The following is a 20,853-nucleotide window of genomic DNA, read 5'->3' on the forward strand; positions in this document are numbered from 1 at the left end:
CCCATCAAGGTCCCATCAAAATTCTTCACAGATCTTGAGAGGACAATAATCAATTTTATATGGAAAAATTAAAAACCCAGGATAGCCAAAACAATCCTATACAATAAAGGATCTTCTGGTGGCATTACCATCCCTAACTTCAAACTCTATCACAGAGCTACAGTAATGAAAACAGTGTGGTATTGGCATAAAAACAGAGAAGTCGACCAATGGAATCGCATAGAAGACCCGGAATTTAATCCCTAATACTCACTTGTCTTCATATTTTTTATTTTCCTGCAGGAGTTTTTTAAGTATAGGAACCATAGGCATGAAACACAATGCCTGGCTTGTGTGGCGTATTTCTTTTTTCCATCCTTCCCTTTTTAACACGTGTATTTTTATTAGTGAAGTTAGTTTCTTGTACACAACATTATAGCACAAATAATAAAATCCCCGAGATAGATATTGGGGCTCAAGCTGAAGATCAGAAAAGTAAAGCAGTCAAGCCAGTAGAGAGTTCTTACCTCTACCAAGGCTCTGACAAAGGGGTGATCCTGTCCTCAACATGACTGCTCTCCACCTGTCTGCAGACTATGACCCTGAGTTCCTGTCTCCCCCTGTCTTATATTCCTTTCTAGTGCTGCCTTAAAGGTGTGTACCACCACTGCCTAGCCTACGTGGCTAACCTATAGCTAGCTCTGCACTCTGATCTTCAGGAAAGCTTTATTTATTAAAGTACAAATAAAATATCACTACACAGCGTACTATTAGGTGTTGTTTCTAGTCTATTCTGCTGTTGATACTTTTATGTAGGGGACTGAGGTTAGGGTCTAGTGCAGAATAAACTGTTATTCTGTCAGCTTTACACTCCCCGGCTTGGGTTGTAGTTTTTACATGGGTAATTCATTCTGTTTACATTTGAGGTTATTGTAGATACATAAGGACACAAACCTGCTGTTTTCTTAGGGTTCTTTTGTTTGTTTTGTGTATCATTTGTTCGTTTTCCTTGTTTTCTTTTATGGTTTGAATTATATTAAGGAAGTTTGATTATTTTTATTTCTGGTTTGTTGTCTTTTTTCTTAAAGGGTCTTATAGTTTTGTGTTCCCTGGATTGTATTTATCCTTAGTTTACACCTGGGTTTTGGATTACCTTAGCATCTTTTAGAAATTATTTAGGGCCACACATGTGTCTCTTTCTATATTGTGTGTGTGTGTTGACTAGGCGGCAATGTCAGATGTCCTCCTCAGTTGCATTCCATTTTGGTATTTTGAGACAGTTTCTCACTGAACCAGGAACTCACTGATGTGGCTAGACTGGCTGGCCAGCAACTTCAAGGCCTTTGTCTGTTCTGACCTCCCAAGTATATTTCTTATGAAGGCAGTCCTGCGAAAGTATGTGCTGCCACACCCAGTTTCCCTCCTAGTCCTCTATTAATTATTATTTTTCACATGGGTGATGGGGATCAGAACTCATGTCCTTATGCCTGCATAGCAAGCATGTTATCTCTTTCTTAGCATCTCTGTAAGGGCTAATTTCATGGCTTTTAAATTCTCTCAGTTTGTCATAAAATCTTAATTCCTACTTCATTTTTGAAGGACAACTGTTGGCTAGTTTCTTAGTTTTTGAGTATTTCCTTTCAGAATTTGGAATATGCTGTTGCATTCTACCTAATTGTAATGTTTCTGCAGAGAAATCTACTCTTGACATTATGGGGGTTCCCTAGTGTGTGACTTGGTGTTGTCTTCATGCTTTTTTTAAAAAAATATTACTGGATTATTCCTTTGTCTTGAAGTTTGAGAATTTGATTACAGTATGTTGGGGTGAGGGTCTTTTTCTGATCATGCTTGTTTGAGTTCCTATGAGCCTTTTATACATGGATAGTCATTTCTTTCTAAAATAAGAAAATTTTTCCTGTTATATTAAACAGGCTTTTCCATTTTTTTCTTCTTTAGCTACTACCAAAATGCACATATCTGTTTGATTAATGGTATTCCATTTTTTCTTTTTTTATCTAATAGGGATGTTTTTATATAGTTGTCTTAAAGTACAGGTATTCTTTCTTTTTGATCTAGTCTGTTGTTGAGGCTTTTAGCTATATTTTGTATTTGACTTACTGAGCTCATTATTTACAACATTTTTCTTGTTCTTTTCAAAATCTTCTCTTGCTGAATTTCTCTCTTACACCCTGTGTGTTCTTTCAATTTTTATTGAGATTATTTGTATTAATCACTAAAATAAAAGTTACCAGGACTTTCATCTGTAATGATTTCTTTAATATTTGCTAGTGGTCTCTGTGGTATATTAGAGGTTTGTAATAGTCTTCATGTTTCTATGTTGAAATGTACTCATTTGGTGGGCCAGTTATCTCAACCAGTGTATGGAATTGTCTTCATAGTAAGCAAGTTTCTTCGCAGGTTGGGTCATGGGGCATCAGTGTAGTGTGTAACATTGGCTTAGGCTTTATCTGTGTACAGTGTACAGTGCTGTTTTCATTCTGGTGAATCTTTGATTGTAACTAGTGACTTTGGGCACAGACCCCTGGAGCTGGCAGCTACATTGGAGTTAAGAAGATGCAAAGAACTTACTCTCAGATGAAACAATAACATAGTCCACACTTCATGAAAAACATCAGTGGCATGAACTGTAGCACCCCGTATGTTGTGCTTGCTCCCATCCTGACAGCTTCATTTGGGCCAGGACAGCGAATGGTCATTGTAGTCATGTGGAAGCTGGCCCTGGCAGCAGTGTGTGCTCATCTGTGGTACTAGGGTAGGCAATGGCCATGGAAACTCCGGCACAGGGTCCCAGCCTCAACAATAGACAACACCAGAATGTGCCATGGGTATTGATGGCATAGGGAGCTTCTTAGTTCTCCATCTCTCATCTAACATAAGTACAAGTCCACAGGGTCCTAGAGGACAAGCAGCTGGTGTGGGGCAAAGAAATCCAGATTTAATGAAACCCTGAGTAAATTTCTATTGTTGACATGGGCCAAATCTAGGACCTAATGCCTCAGACACATGGGGACTGCAAAGCCTTCCCTCTGGATACAAGTGAAGATACTGATAGGGTGTGTAGAAAATGTACACCATGCCATTCTCCTCCAGACATTTAAAGCCTTTAAGTCTGTCCCTTAACAGAGACTGCTACTACTGAAGTTAGTTGGGCTTGCTTCCTTGTGTGAAATAACCTGTGTTTATTTTTGTATAACCCAGCCACTTTGTTCAACTATTAAAACATGCTGAGCTTCCAGAGTGTGGCCATTTCTCCATCAAAGAGCAGTCCACACAATCCCAGTTTTTCTGTGTGTTTGTCCTTTGTTCGTTCCTTCGCCTTCACAGTAAAGACAAGACCCCGGAGCCGTGAAAGGATAAAGCAGCCGGGTTTCCCAATTCTTCATGGTTCTGCCACTCTTATCTGTACTAAATACCCCATTTCCTGCAATGAGGGCTCAGAGCAGGCTGTGCTGGGGTAAGCTTGATTTCTGACCTCGGAAATGCTGCCCTGGACCTGAAGTTAGAGGCAGATGTAAGCTGCCTGAGGTGGGTGCTGAGAACCAAACCTGGGTCCTTTGAAAGAGCAGTTTGTGCTCTTAATCACCGAGTCACCTCTCCAGCCCCAAGGATAATTCCCTTTCTGATTTTTAAATTTGTGATTAAAAAAAAAAAACAAAACAAGTCACACTTTTCTGAGTTTGTAGCTTTATAAAATAGTCTATTCAGTAAGGGATGGGTCACATGCCAAACCAAACTGACACAGGTGGGGAGGTTTTTGTTTTGTTTTGTTGATTGAGAAATTCTTAATTGTCTGTTTTCTTTTCCTTTTTGTACTCAGGGACTTGTACTCAGTAAACTGTGGTTAATTAATCAGAGTTGCGGTAAATTGTTTGGTATTTTGTTACTTTATTATTATAGCATGAGAAAGCTGGGAAGTCCCTAAGTCCCTGTTTTCTTCGCATTATTTATGGATCCTTTACACAGGTGTTTTAAAATGCATTTTAAATGATATTTGGAAGAATTAATGAATACTTTTAAAAAGAGGCTGATATTATTATTATTGTTGTTACTATTATGTTTTTGAGGCACAGCATTGCTGTGTAGCCTTGGCTTTAGGTAAACTCACTGTGTAACCCAGGCTGCCCTCAAACTTGTAGGGATTACCTTCTTTAGCCTTCTGAATGCTGGACTATAGGCTTGAGCCTGTAATTATTCCTAGCTTTAATTATTTTCAGGAATAAATTATTATAGGAATGTGTTCATTCAAAACATGCTTGCATTGCCCATTATGTAATGAATAAATGGGGAAATGAAAAAGTATAAAAGAAATGACAACAGTACGTCTATTCTGGAGGGGCATTAGATGAGACTACATATATGTATTTATGTGTATATATATATATAAAACAAGTCTTGAATGTATATATACACACAAGTAATGAAACTAATGCATGTATATATATGTATATGTATATGTATATGTCTTGTTTCATTACTACTTACTTAAGAAACCCCAACAAGGTTGACTGGGGGTGTGACTGAACATGCTAGGATTTCTAATGACAGATTCACATTAGGCAAGATTTATGCTAGGTAAAGAGCAGAGCTATGAATCAAGATGATCTGCAAGTGAGTTGACATTCCTTGGCATGCATAGACCAATCTCATGTGGGGATTGCAAGGAACAGAGTTCTCAGTGCCAGGGATCCAACTAAGCCTTAGGCAAGTTCTTGGCTTGCTGATAAACAACTTCCACTGCCTCTTCAGACCCCTAATTCTAGCAAGAGGCTCCTGGCTTCCAGAGTCCTGTGTGAGTTATGGGGCTGTTATAGACTTGTCCCAATGGTATGACTACACATTTATCTCAGGCTGAGAATATCTGGGTTCTGGTAACAAAGGGTTTACATCAGCCTTTTGAAATAGGCAGTGGCATGAGCCCACTAGCATAAAGGCAAGCTATATATCAACCCCACCTCAGTCAGCTTCTTTTATCCCTCAAGCTTTAGCACCCAGGCCTGAATATGTGAAGTGGAAGTCGTCTCTTCTCCTAAGAGTTCCCTTTGCAGGGAACTTATGGTATAAAAATAGTTGAAAGACTTTTTTGAGTGTGCATCTCTTCCCTTGAGAGGGAACTTCAGCTTTAAGAGCTATTGCTTTCAGCATCTTTCATTGTGATTGCAATACATTTGGGATCTTTTTGCCTGAGTTTGTACTTGCATATGTGCGTGAACACACACACACATACACACACATTTACACACAGTTTGTTTTCTTTGTCTATTCTGTATCATTGCATTCAACCAATTGTGGACAGGCAGTGTTAGAAAAAAGACTATGTCAGGATTTAACACATATCTAGAGACACTTTAAAATATAAGGGAGGGTTTTATATGTCCTATGTAAATACAATACCATTTTATATTAAGGGACTTGAGCATCTGTAGAGTTTGATACTCACAGGGCATCAGAACATGCAGTGTGTGTTGCCAGATGCCGAGCCAGCTAGCACTACGACCAGAAGAACTGTGAGGAAATCGATGTTTGTTTATTTACAAGTTACCCAGTGTGATATTCTATCACAGTGTTCTCAAAGATTTATACTACTAGAGAACTTAGTCATGTGTAAAGAAGAGATCTTTCCGGGAAGATACTAGTTAATCTTCAGACCCAAGACTAGTCCATACCTCAATTGACATGGATAAATAATTGCTTGTTGAATGATTGGCTGACATAACTCCTCATCCCAAAAGGTGATTGCAATTCTGGAAACTTCTATATCAGAAGAATGACAGGAGTATATTGGAGCCACAGGGAAGGACATCACAGAACAGACCTACTTTCTCAGAGCTCTTAACTAGCCCTGCTTATAGCAGTCAATCTCAGACAAGCTCCATTTGGGTCTCTCTGAAATGTGGGAAGGGACTTGACAGCAAGAGAGGAGGCAGTGTGACTTAACACGACAGGCCAGACCAGGTAAACTTCACAGCCATGCTAATAAGTATGGGCTGTAGGGACACAAAGCTCCTGTACCAGCTTGGCTGAAGCCGGTAGAAGGAGTTCTCTGTAGCCTCCCTTCTGGGGACTCATTAGTGAGGGAAACTGTTGCCTGAGCCAAGGCCAGCCTCTCTAAGAAGCAGGTTAATTGAGGTGGTTGGACAGCCCAAGACCATAAACAATTATACACCCTGGAATAAAATGTCAAATTTATTTGAGAGAGATATCCCTGGCAGGTATTGCGGACACAGCAAGCTGGCCTTGGTGTCTTTCTCTACTAGATGGGGATGATAATGCTTCTGTCATATAGCATTATGAGGGCCTGGATGAGACAGTGTGTCTAGATATGCTTGCTCTATTGACTTGTACAAGTGCTTGTTTATTCTGTCCACTTTCTCTCAAGTTCAGTGCAATGGAGACTAAAGATATAACGGTGGAGAAAAGCTGGCTGGCCTGATGTTCGCTTACTCTCTATTACACAAAGTAGAGAAGTCAGTGTTTTAAGCAAAGAACCTGGACATATGCTGATGTTTCAAGAGAATAGGAAATAGCTCTTTGGGGAGGTAGCAAAGGGAGGCAGGCTTGGACGGTGTGGCAGGATTTAAATGGGTTAACATGTGGAGGGAGAAAGATATTTTAGGTTGACGGGATTCCATGAACCCAAGCAAGGGGTTGGCATAGGACAGAGTGAAACTAGGGAGTTGTAAGAGATCCACATAGAGCCCTTCTGTGGGTGTAGTAAATGAGAGTGGAGAAATGGGCTGCAGCCAGACTGCAGAAGCCCATGAAGCAGGCGGAGACCTGATTTGGCAAGAAAGCAGGCCAGGAAAGGCAGCAGAGGAAGGATGTCACACACCCGTGTTGGGACTAGAGGAAAAGGAAATTGATTGCAGTAAGGGAGAGACAGGATTCCAGAAATGCATATCATGGTTTTCATCCAATGCAGCTATTTTAAGCCAGAGAGAAAGGACCAACAGGCATGTGTTGGGATTTCAGACCCACTTCTGTGTAAGGAAATGGAGAAAAAAACTGCTTTTCAATAATGATCCAGGCACAGTTCTTGCAAACAGAAATTTTTCCAAGGCCCAGGCCAGTATGATCCTTGTACAATCCCAGGGCAAAAACACGTCAGTACTTTGCCAGTTCAGTAAAATGACTTCTCCCTGGTGAGATTGTATCGTTTCTGGTAACACATTGAGAAGCCTGAGAATGTAAGCGGCATAGTAATGAGGGTGAGGCTTCTTCCAACTGTGCATGGTAAAATGAGGTATCTCTGGACTCAGTATCACCCCAATGCTGATTTCAGAATCAAAGACTTTACAGATTAGAAATCATTATGCTACCTGCACAACTAAATATTAAGTATCAATATTCTTATTAATGGTTTCAATGAGAGATTAGCACCTATTGTATGCAGAACACTCAAAACATGTGAAGTGTATGGCAAGGATAACTATTAATATTTCTCTTTATATCTTTCTAATCTAACATTTTAAAATGATATGAAATATATGTATGTATTTCTGTGCACATAGGAATGTACTTGTGTGCACAGGCATCTAGACAGATATATTTATATAGGATAAAATTTTTATAAAATCCCATGACAGCATTTTCCCAGCCCTACCTGTTACTAAGTATGAATTTACATGTATTAAGGTATGTGCACTTTTTCGGTGCTCAGTTTTGTTTGCTTTGAAGTAGATGATACACAAAATATTCCTTGCACAATTTTGTGTTTTGATGTTCAGCAAAACTAGACATCGTGAAGAATTTTATATAAATTCCTCACGTTAATTTTGCTGTGTCATAGTACTTTTCCACATTGTATATGTATGTGGAATTTCTAGGTGAATCATTTCTTGATATAATAAAGGTGCTGGATATTCAGTGTCCTACTGCAGTCAATACAGGAACTTTGGCACTTTCTTAGACTTAGAGTCCTCATTTAGACTCTAGTTCTGCTTAAGTCCCTCAAATTATAGGAGCCTTGTTTTCTTACCTGTGAAATGGGTGTGAATGCCACACTGCAAGCCTATATCCCCTACAATGAGGAGGTGATTAAGTGCACTAACAAACAGTTTCAGGCACACACCCCTCTGAAGGCTGGCTGTTGTTAAAACAGATTTTTTCTTCCCACTGTGCCAGCTGTCTATTTTCATATGACTGAAACTTCATCTCTTGGGTTTATTTCTTTTTCTTTTTTTCTCCTGCAAAGGCGATTTCATTTAAGACGTTAGCTAAATATAACAAAAGAAAGTTAATGTCATTCCAGAGAGGAATCAGCACATCTGTTACCTCCCTTCTGAGATGGCTCATCCCCACAGAGGTAAACGAATATTTGACTAGATGACAATGTTCACAGTACTTTCTTTAGGATTTCTAGCCAAAGCTGGGAATATAAACCGTACATCGATTTTTGCATGAGCAGTCATTAAACTATTTTGGGGAGCAATTTTTGGCTTGTTTGATTTCTGGTGTTGCTACAACTTGTGGCTGCATTGCTGACACTTGCAGCTAAAATCTGGAGTGTAGGCAGTATCGCTCCCTTGTTAATCAGTGTGCTTAACACAAGGGCTAATGATGTGCTATGCAACCCTACCACAACTGTTAAGCCTTATGGCACGTACTTGCTGTTATTTGTAGAGAAGACATGGATGCTTTGAGTTTTCTGAACCAACAATCTACATAGGAAAGGATACCGCAAAGCTCCTTTGCAGACAAAAATGTATCATCTTTATATTCCAACCCACCTTAGGAACATTTTATTATGAGTGGAATAGTGTATGTGTGAAATCATTACTGGGATATAATTTGAATAAATATTCACCCTGTGTTTGTGACAATACAGAGCAGGAAAGAAATGAAGATAGGTAAGAATAAATCTTTGCTACCACGTTTTCCAAGAAATGTTCATGTTTTGATATAATGTTTATATCAAAAGATACTGAAAGGTTAGGGCAAGCTCTTCATGCTTAGGAGCATTTACTGATCCTGCAGAGGATCCAGGCTTGGTTCCTTAGCATATGCAAGGTGGCTCAGAACCTCATTTAACTCTAGTTTTAGGGGATCTGACTCCTCCTTTTGGCAATCTCTAGGTACAGTTTTGATTTTCTCAACTGATTGTAGATGGTAGTAACCTCTAGAATGTAGAGGCCACTGATTGAACATACATTCTTGAATGGGCTAGACATTTGGACTTCCTCCACCAATAAATAATTATCAATTCACAAGCATTAATACTGTTATGTTGATAAACCTAAAGCTAGAATAAGTTTGTAAAAATGGCTATATGTTGGCTGCAGGGGATCTCTCTATATATAGCATTTCATATCTCTTCTAAATAAATGCTATCCAGATATCCAAAGAGTATCTGAATGATGCTAATTAATTTAGTCTTCAATGTATGCCCCGTATGGTCTTTTTTAGACTGAGCACTTGCTGAGTGCTTTATATATAGTGCTTTATATATTATTTAATTAATTCTGTCAAATGACACTTAAAACTGAAAAGAGCTATTTGTATGTTTCAGAAAATAGGAGAAAAAAAATCCCAAACCTCTGCTTTTATGTGAGGACCTCTTCAATATTTAGACTCAGATAAGTCAGTGTATTATGTTTTTATCTAGGAGATGGAAATCAAACCTTATTCTGTACCCAGGAAGGTGCAAGGGAAATGATCCTTTCTTAGTGATATTTCAAAGCCGTAGATATAAAAGAATTGACAAATAGAATTATTCTGAACTTGGTCATTATGGAGGAAATGAGCTCTTTAATCCTGCAGAGAATGCTTCCTGCCATGCAGCAGAATGAGAGATGATATGTATCACAGTATGCAAAAATTGTAATGTCTCTAATTCTGGCCCCGCATTTGTGTGGATGTGATATTGGAGGAATATAATTCTGCTATACCTTTGAAGCTGATGTACTATCTTGGGCTAGCATTTTATTACTACTTTGCTCAGGTTTCAGGTGGCTGTGTGAAGCAGCTGCTTCTATAAAGCTCTAATGACCATCTTCTCTCTTTATCTAAGAATGTAAACTAGGCCCCAGTGGCTGGAATATTGTGCAGGGTGTACTAGTGACTGAGAGAAGAGAGACACTTGACACATCTCACTGTAAAGTATGATCTTGATCCTCTAGACTTTTCAAATTCACTTAGGTTATGATTTAAGTATATTGCACATATAAAGTCATTTATGTGCTACAGGTACTTTTGTTTTATTGTCAAAGAAATCCAGGAACAGAAGAGATCAATGTAGCACTGTTAGACAGTCCCAACAAAATAATCACACAATTCAAAGTATTTTGGCAAAATCAAAGTTTTTGCTTCTGCAGAAGGCTGCAGAGACATTCAAAATTGAAAAAGCAAGCATACTCAGTGAGATCCTACTGGGCTTTTATTTCTAATGCAAATGGTTCCTGTCATTCACTCCAAGTGGTCAGAGTAGGCATCACATTCTTAAGCTGTTGGCTAACTCACAACAGCACAGGTGATAGGCAAAGCAATACTTTTGAGATAAAGATGCAACCTGAGCAAAAAGTGCTGATGGGAGGGACTGTAGGCAGGTGGGATCTTAAAGATGAAACTTTCTTCATCTCATTTAACCCTTTAATAGAAAAGAGCACATTCATTTACATTTCTCACAATCTGCATGGATTTAAAAAATGTTTTATTAATTTTTTGTAGTACATGTATGTATTTTGACCATATCTATGTCTATGTACCACATGCCTGCTTTGTGCCCATAGAGGCCAAAAGAAGGCACTGAATCCCTTGGAACTGGAATTACAGATGGTTGTTGCCTACCACATGGGTGCTGGGAACTGAGCCCACATCATCTGCAAGAGCAGTGAGTGCTCTTTGCCACTGAGACATCTCTCCAGGTCCTACATGTATTTTATAATTAAAATATATTGATTACCTGTGATTAGCACAGATAATCAGGTAGATCCAATTACTTGAAACAAATTCAGAGTTGATGAAAACTGTGCCTCCTTTTTTTTCAGTTTATCAAATAAAACTAAGGACAGTGACATTTTGAGAAACTGTTGGTTGGGAAAATCTGGCCCATTGGATATAGTTGGGAGAGTGACTCAGAACAGTTTATAGATAGAGATGATTTTGAAGAGACAAAGGCGTGATGCTGAAGACATCGTTCCTCTGTCTTGATTCCAATCAAGGGCCTTCTTCCTTCCTTTTAACTCATGCCTTCCAAGTAGTCATCAGATCCTAAAAGTTCTAGACCAGAAATTGTTTTAGATCCCAGATATTATTTTAGATCCCAGATGACACAAAGTTAATAAAATTTTATCTGTGGATACAGCACCCTAAATTTCCTGTGTATGGGCATAAATATTGGACTAGATAATCTCTTAGATTTTCTTTTTTTTCTCATAAGAGTTTGCTTTCACCGATGTCAGAGCAGCATCTGTTTAGCAATCCATAGATGATGATTTACAGTTTTTACAATCAGAAGTGGAAGGAATAGGAGACTAACCTTTTAAATTTTTGGAGAAGAAAGGACCTCCAACAAGTTGGAAATGAAGGAGTCAAGGGTGTTGTCATAGAAACCTTATATCCTCAAGAGATACTGCCAAAGTGAAGAAGAGCAGAAGACAAAGTTGATGGAGTCTGTCTCTGGTCCCTTTAATTACATCCTCTTCTGACAGTACTTTGTGGCACCCTGAGTCCTGGATGTGATATTGAGTACCGGCAGATTTGACTGGGATAATTTAGAGTTATAATATCATTTCCAGTATAATATTTGGTTACTTTTTTTAAAGATAATGTATTTCATCATTTAGGGGTTTTTGGGAGATCATACCTGATGATCTTCTGTTTTGAGAATACCTGTGTCAACTTCTTTGAATAGCTTCTATTTGAAGGTTTTTGGAAGAGTTCCATCTGGTGGTAATATCTCTTAAATTTAACATTGTATAACTATATCAAGAATATTTGGTCTTTAAAGATGCATTGACTATGTTAGCCCTACCCATACAATACAATTTCAGTTATCTTTATGTTAGTCATTATAGATAATTCCATATAGTCCTCTTCATTGTAAATTTAACCAGAAATATACTAAAATGAACTTGAAAAGAATACTTTTGGTATTCCTTTTGGTAAATGACTTTACTCCTCAGTTTCAGATGCAACTGCTGAGATTTACATTTGAGACAACTGATTTCACTTGACTCGGTAGTGAAAAGTAACTGATTTCTTTCTTTCTTAACCTTGAGCACAAAATTAAAACTAAAGTTTCTGGGTAAGAATTTCTGGAAGACATTTATTGATGTCTAGAGATAGTTTTTACACTATGCCACCTGGAAAATTCTCATAGTTATTAGCTTGATTTGTGTTCATTTGCTCAGATTATACAGAAAAACTACTTTAAGTCACTTTGGGATATTAAAGTCATTTTAAAATGTATGTTTTAATTTGTTCTGAATAATAGTCATTTGAGAAAATGTTTTGAGTTCCATTAATTTATCTTTCTGCTCTTTATTTATAAAAGATTTATTTTTATTGCTTTTGTTTCTGTGCACCTGTGTCTATATGAGTGAATGCTGAACGAGTAGGAGTGCCTGTGTAGGAGCTGGAGTAAGAGGCCCTTGTGAGCGGCTGGGAATTGGATTCAGTACTTGTGCTAGAATAGCAAGCACTTTTTCTCTCTCTGCCGTCTCCCTGCCCACCATTGTTTGTTAACAGACGGTATCGCCTGGTTAAATGAAGGCTAGTGTTATGAAGCCATTTTAGTTTGACAGATGACTTTGGATTCCTATTATGGCCTTCTGTAGGCATAGAAACAACATAAGAGAAACAGTTATAAGTAGGAGCTGGATGAGGAGGAAGATGAAAAGCATACCTCAGGTAATTTGGCTTTGAGGTGCAGATGGAGAATCCAAGAACTTTCACCCCATAGGTATTTGGATGCCTCTCCCTTCCCTGGACATCTAAATGGTCTGGTGGTGTTCTTTGGGAAGGTTTCAGTCTATGAAAGTATTGGAAGTGTGGGCAGAGTGGTGAGAACAGGGTAAAGGGATGAATCAGCTAGAAGAATGGTTTAACTCTAATGGGCCAGTCTGACAGGACCTTCAGGAATGGGGACGGAACATGAACCTGGGAAGAGAAAGTGCCTGAGAAGTTGAGAAGTGTCAGGCCTGGCAGATGTGTGGGTTTCTTAGCTTTCCTATGCTTCCCTGACTAGTTCTTACCTGTCAAATACTTTCAATTGTTTAAGGAGACCGTTGCTTAAGGAAGTTGCGAATAGGATAGTCTCCATCATGCTTAGCAACCGGTGACTCCTACTAACCTTGTTGAGAATGCTTTTGGTAGAATCTTCTTTCCTTTTCCTCTCTCCATCTCTCTCTCTCTCTCTCTCTCTCTCTCTCTCTCTCTCTCTCTCTCTCTCTCTATATGTATGTATGCAACCATGCGGAAAGCCTAGCAGTCAACTTCCAGTGTCTTTTCTCAGGAACTGTCTACCTTGTTTTTGAGACAAGGTCTCTCACTGATTTGGAACTCTCTAGTTTGGTTAGGCTCTCTGGCCAGAAAAGCTCAGGGATCCACCTATCTCTACTCTTTGATCCCCAGTACTAGGATAACAAGTACACACTTCTACACTGGGCTTTTTAAAAAAATTTTAAATATGTGGGTCAAGATCTGGGGGTCAAGATCAGGTGCTCATGCTCGTACTGCAAGCTATTCACTGACTGTATTATTTTCCTAGGACCGTTTTCTCTGTTTTCACTATAGAAAATTTCAAATGTATCCCAAAGTGACACTTGGAAATCACACACACACATACACACACTCACACACACCCAACTGGCTAGGTGCATCCATTCAGCCCAGTGTGCCAGCTAAAGAGGGAAGGATTGGTAAAACACAGAGACAGGGAAGTTAATCTATACACACTGGGAAGAGGAACAGATAAAGGGTACAGTGACTCTCCAAGTTTGTCTTCATGGTACTTCTGAGCTTTAGGTTTAAAGAGGAGCATTGGGACAATGAGGTAAAAGGACAGGTACACATAACTGCACAGTGTTCTGCCATCATTGTTTTGGCTCTGATCCTGCAAAGTAGTCTTAATAAGAACCTGTTAAAGTGTTGCTGTCATTGCTCTTAGGAGAACAACTTGTTTCCTATGAGTTCATCTACTCCACAGTAAACTTTTCCATTCTAGATAGTTGTTCTCATCTTAGGTGTAGTTTTTCCTGCCTTCCATGCCTTGTTGCTCCTGGAATCCAAGATAATTGCAGGTTTAGTACAACTTAAGCAATTCAGTCTTAAAAGTGAATTGGTAAAGTATGTTAGGAAATCACTGGTTTTTAGAGAGACATTAGCATGGCTGTTTGGAGGAGTCAGACACAAAGCTGATAAGAAGTGAAGGGGGCGGGCATGAATGAAGACAGATGTGCTAGACCCTCATCCTGCCTATAGTTACCTTGTGGGTCAAAGGAACATTTTTAGCAGAAGACTCTTGAGTTCATAATTCAGAAAAAATGATTACAAAGAGTTTTTCAATCTTATACTTTTGTGTTTGGTTTGTTTCTTTGCTTATCTGTCTGTGACAGTCTCTCATTTTAAAACATTATTACAGAGGTAGGATTACTGGAAGCAGAAGAAAAAAATCTTTGCAATAAATAGGTGAATGCTTATACATCAATAAAACTTACTTTTAAGAGGTAAAGACAAAATAAAAAGCATATGACTAACCTTACCAGTTTTGAGTCTGGGAGCTAGAGAATTTGCTCAGAGGTTGTTGCTCTTACAGAGGACCAAAATTTGATTTCCAGCACCCTCATGGCCGCCCACAATCATCTGATTCTCTAGTCTCGGGAATCTGATGCCCTCTTCTGACCTCCTCAAGAACTATCCATACATAGGCAAACAGTCATATACATAAAATAATGAAATGAATAAATCTTTTAAAAAAATAGAGTTTTGAGTCTAGCTGATTGAAAAAGACAAAGTCACATGAGTTATATCCACAGAAGCAAGTGACTTGTGCTGGCATAACAGATCCAGAGAACATTTGTATATTTTATCCAGTCCCTGCTACAGCGATGAGCCAGGAATGGTAGACCATATGCTATGGAAGTTTGGGTTCTTTATGTCAGTTCTTGTAACCTTAGTTTCATCACTGGTGATGAGAAAAAAGTTATTCCTACAATTGTATAAATCAAATGAGAATGTGGATGTAAATCATTCAGTAATGAAAGAATGTATTATGGTATCTGTCATATATGTATATGCATGTTCTCTCTTTGTTGCGATTAGTTTTTGTGAGCTTTACACAAGCTAGAGTCAGTTGAAAAGAGGAAGCCTAAATTGAAAAAAAAATTCTTCTATCAGATTGGCTTCTAGGTAAGTCTGCTGGCGAAGGTTTTAAATTAGTGACTGACGTCAGAGGGCCCAGCCTGCTGAGGATGGTGCCGTTCCTAGACAGGTGGCCATCAGATGTAGTAGAAAGCAGATTTAGCAAACCAGGAGGCTTCCTATCTTGAGTTACTGACCTGACTTCCCTCAGGGATATGTTATGACCTGAGAAATATTAAATAAATCTTTTCCTCCCCACATTGCTTGTGATCATTGTATGTTAGGGTTCTCTGCAAACACCACACAATATTCACAATAGACAAGAAGGCAGTTCAGTTCAGTGTGACTCATTAGCTGGTGTTGGTTCAAAAGTCAAGAGTCTGATGCTGAGTAGTTTATTTTAGGCATATTTAAGCACAGCACAATTTAGTTAAATAAATTTTCTTGGTAATAACTCAATTCTGTGTACACAATAAAACTAAGGTTATTACTATGTTGAAACTCTGTGTAAAGTACAGGTAACATCTTCTAAATATGGGGTCTATAGATTGGTGGAGAAAAACAAGCTCAAGATAAGGGTCTTAGGGAAGATCCACTGTGTTCTCGTCACAGAGATAGCACAAAGGTCACCAGACTATTACCCACACCCATCTCCAGCCTTCTGGACAACAAACAGGTTACAAACCTCTCTCTTTGAAGAGACAGCCTTGTGTGTGTTTAACATTTCTGATCCCCCCCCCCCCCGCCGCCCCACAGTGTTTATCTGTGAGCACAATGATCTCCATGCCTCCTACAATGGAGTTTATCACAAACCATTTCGTTTTCTCTTCCTTCCTTCCTTCCCTCCCTCCCTCCCTTCTTCTCTCCCTCCTTCCCTTCCTTCCTTGCTCCCACCTCTTTCTCTGTTCCCTCCCTCCATTTTCTTGCTTTATGTCATCCTCCCTATGTCTGTCTATCTTTTCTTCATAACTTCATTATCAGCATCATCATTTTTGGGACCATTGTCAATTCTCTGGGAATGATTCCTTCATTTTTATGGGGGGGGTGATGCAAAAGTTATTCTTTTCCAAACAGTTTCAAGAACACCTACATACACACAGCTCCTATGGATCTTTTTTCTCACTTCTCCCCCCCCCCATATATTTATGTTTCTTTTCAAGTAAAGAATGAAGTGTCACCCAGATGTATGAAGTTTGTGGTTAGGCTCTGTTCCCTAGATGTATTGCTAAACATAAAGGTACTTTTGACATGAAAGTATCATTTAGACTTATGAACTTAAAATTACCGAGGCAGATTTCCTGCTGTAGCATAGGTGAGCTCTTTCTGGTACATTTAAAACCTTGGGGAAGAGGCTGGAATCACCAATGAAGATGGAGCTCTTCCAGCTGACTGCCTTGAGATTTATCTGGCAACACCATCTCCTCAGCTGTTACTTGGCCTCCATGTTGGTAGTCAGCTGTGAAGTCTTTAGACTTGCCATATTCCACAGATACAGTAGCCAATCGCCCTTTTTTATCACTCATATTGCCCTCTTAACGCCTCCCCTTCTCCTCTCCTTTTATTTTAGTTTTCCTTTCTTCTCTTGAATATCTGTGTATGTATGTCTATGTATCTATATCCATATTTATATCTGTTTTTATATCTATCTATGCACACACAGTCCTCGATAGGGAGAATAATAATGTAAAGACGACAAGAAAAGTGGTATGTGAGGTGCATGCACACAAATAAATTTTAACACAGATACACATTCTCTCCCTCATATGCACCTAAAGCTACCCCAAAGGTTCTGATTCTCTGGATAATCATGGTATTTACTAAAGGTGTCATTAATAAATGGTATACACTTTTTCAATTGATCTTTTAAATATGTCATGTGTAAGTGTCACACTATTTAGTAGGCAAGGACACAGAGACCTAGGCAGACTTAAGAGTCCGTTCAAGCTGTCAAAGTTTTTAAAGAACAAAACTGGGATTCAAATCCAGCCACTTCAGAATCCAAGCTATTAAAAACCATTATATTGCCTTTAAAACTCATGATAAGTACTAATTTGCCTTGAATTAGCTAAATGACCTTTCTGTTAAAAGAGTACATATATATGCATATATTTCTATAATTATAGTGAGATTAGAGATTTTATCTTAAATATCTTTTCATCTGCTATAATGATTTGATTTCCATTGTTACTGAAACCTGGACAGAATGAGAACAATTGTTGTTTCTGAAATTGTAATGAACCTGTGATAAAATTATGGCAAAGTACTCACCTCAGGGCCTGAGATGAAACCATTAATATAAATATCTTATTTTGTTTTATTTCAGAGGGTTTTCAAAATCTTATTTCACCATTGAAATGTCCAAGACTGTAGGTCAATATCCCAGTTCATTAAAAAGTGACTGCTGTCTCATATTTGGGCTTAACTGTTGACATTTGTACATTTTACCCCTTTTATCTTTCCTTCCTTCCTTCCTTCCTTCCTTCCTTCCTTCCTTCCTTCCTTCCTTTCCTTCCTTTTTTCTCTCTTTCTTTTTTTCCAGTAAGGAGTGGATATCACTGTTAGGAACTGTCCTGCAAAGTGACAGGAAACAATGTAATTAGTAATATTTGCTTTGTTACTATATCTAGAGAAGAAATATTCCTGACCATTTACTTACATCACCTCGGACTATTTCTTTATACATTACTTATGTTTCTAGAAGCATAATTACAGGGTCAAAATGTGCAGACTTTTTAATGACCCTTGTGGCATTTTAAGAGCACACTGTAAAGCTGTTTGCTAAAATGACTATGGAAATTATTACTGTAGTCCCAAATATGATTCAGAGAGCTGAATCATAACAAACCTCTTTGTGCTTGTGTTGGGACACAAGACTTATTCTAGTTCATGGATTCTGAGAGGAGGCACGTATCATTGGGAAGACCAAATGATTGGTGTGAAATCCTGCAGGTTTTCTCTGGTCACACCGGGAATGAGGAGGAAGCATGCAGATGAGAGCTTACATCCCCTGGGGAAGATGGACCTTAAGGAAAGAATAAAGTTTAGTGATCAGAAATTTTAGACTTAGTGTTAGGAACCTCACCATAGCCTAGCTTATTCTGACCACGAGAAGAGATATAACATTTAGACTGTAGATAAATTTCTGAGGAGGGGAGGAAAAAAAGAGTGGGGGAGAGAAAACCATAGTCAGAATATGTTGTTTGAAAAACACCTATTTTCAACAAAAGAAAATTCACGGAAGTCTTTAGATTGAGTAACGTTTTAAATCACCAGGACGTTATTGCGAAAAACTATCATATAACAGTAACTTTTATAAAGATCTTTAAAATTATTTTAATTTATGTGTACATGTATGCCTTTGTGTAGGTATATGTACCCATGTGTGGGTATCCACAGAGACGAGATCAGGGTGTCACATCCCCTAGAGCTGGAGTTTCAGGCTCTTGTGGGCTGCTTGGTATGCTTACTAGGAAGGGAACTTTGGTCCTCTTGTTCTTATTTATTTATTTTTTTTTCATTTTACAAACCACCTCCTCCAGTTTCCCCCCTCCCCTTCTCCCACCTGCCCCCCTCCTTTTCATCTTTCATCCATTCCTCAGAGGAGGTAAAGCCTCCCTTGGGGAGCCAACAAAGTCTGGCATACCAGGTTGAGACAGGACTAAACCCCTCCCCATGGACCAAGACTGAGCAAGATATCCAGCCATAGGGAATAGGTTCCACAAAACCAGTTCGTGTACCCAGGAGAAGTCCTGCCAGACCCTCCCACCCAACAGATCAAGTCACATAACTGTCACCTACATTCAGAGCATCTAGTTCAGTCCTATGCAGGTTCCCCAGCTGTCAGTCCAGAGTCTGTGAGCTCCAATTAGCTCAGGTCAGCTGTCTCTGTGGTTTTTCTCCATCATAATCTTGACACCCCCACCCCTTCTCATATGATCCCTTCTCTCTCTCTTCAACTGTGCTTGACTGAGTGTCACTGCATCTACTTCCATCAGTTACTAGATGTAGATTCTATGATGACAATTAGGGTAGTCACTAATCTGATTATAGGGGAAGACCTGTTCAGGTATCCTCTCCACTATTGCTAGGAGTCTTAGGTGGGGTCATCCTTGTGGTTTCCTGGGAATTTCCCTAGCACCAGGGTAATTTTGTATGCATGTAGATATATCTTTGGTATAGATTTCCATATTCCCTTGAAACGAGACATGATATTGTTGGATTGTCCTCCAGTGTATGGTATCTTTTGCCAACATTGGGAAATATATCAACAGCCCTTTAAAGTGTTCTAAGCTTTCTTAATTTAAACCTGATGTACTTCTTATTGGGTTAATTTCTAGGCATTTTATCTTTTGGTTGCTATTTAAAAATGTTTTATAGTATTACATTTTCTAAAAATGGTTATTTTTATATGTGAAAGTAATTGGTTTCTAAAATTTATATTCATGAGCTTGCTGAATTTACTTATTGTTTGTGGTAGTTTGGATTTCAAAATTCAAAATAGAAACATAAAAATCATATTTAACAAAAATAGTGACAGTTTCCATTATTATAATTCCTTTTCCTTGTCTAATTAAATTATGCAATGTCAAATCATGGTGGTAAAGTATGGAAACCCTTGTACTGTTTTAAAATTACTTTGTGATCCCTATATTGCAATTTTTCAAAGCATGATAGTGGCTCCGGACTAAAAGCCACAAATTAACATGAAGTATATATGAAAATTTCTTGATATTTTTAGATATTTTTGCCCCAGGAATATTGAACTTGTTTTTGAGGCGGGGTCTCAGGTGTCACAAGGCTGGCTACTGGGTATAGTGGAGATTGACCTTGAACTTCTGATCTTCCTGCCTGTTCCTCCTCATTGCTTGGAGAATTGTTTACAAGCCACATTTGGTTTAAGCAGTGCTGGGGATTGAACCCAGTGTTTCATGCATTCTAGGCAGGAATTCTCCCAACCCAGCTACATCCCCAGCCCTTGCAGTGTTGTTATTTATAAAGTATTCTTTTAATATGCTGTTGGTTTTGCTTTCCAGTTAGTTTATGAAGGCTTTTGTATTGGTAATATGAGTTTATTTTGCAGCATGCACATTTCGTTCATAAAAATACTTGCTTCATATAATCAATTCAGGAGACAGTCTTCTTCCTATACCTTCCTGGACAGTTTGCATACATTCAGAATCATTCAGTTTGTGGAGTTCATTTCAATGCTTTCACACGTTCTTACTTTTGGAGAGTGAGGCTGAAGCTGTGACAGTGATTCACATCTTTCCCTTTCTCTTTAAACAGAAGTTACTTGAGGAGGTGAGATGGTCCATTACATTTAAAAACATTTTTAGTATAGTAGCAGTTTCCTAGTGTTGTCGTTTGGTTTCTGTTGCTGTGATGAACACTAAAGATCAAAAGCAACTAGGAAGAAAGGTTGTATTTGATTTATTGGTTAGAGTCCCTCATCGGCAAAGTCTAAGGCAGGAGTTCAAGGCAGGAATCTGAAGGCAGGAACTAAAGCAGAGACCAATGAGAAATGTTGCTTCCTGGCTTGCCCCACTCAGCCTGTTT

Source organism: Alexandromys fortis, unplaced genomic scaffold (assembly GCF_014885135.2).
Source record: "Alexandromys fortis isolate MF-2015 unplaced genomic scaffold, M_Fortis_MF-2015_v1.1 scaffold_234, whole genome shotgun sequence".
Lineage (NCBI taxonomy): Eukaryota > Metazoa > Chordata > Mammalia > Rodentia > Cricetidae > Alexandromys > Alexandromys fortis.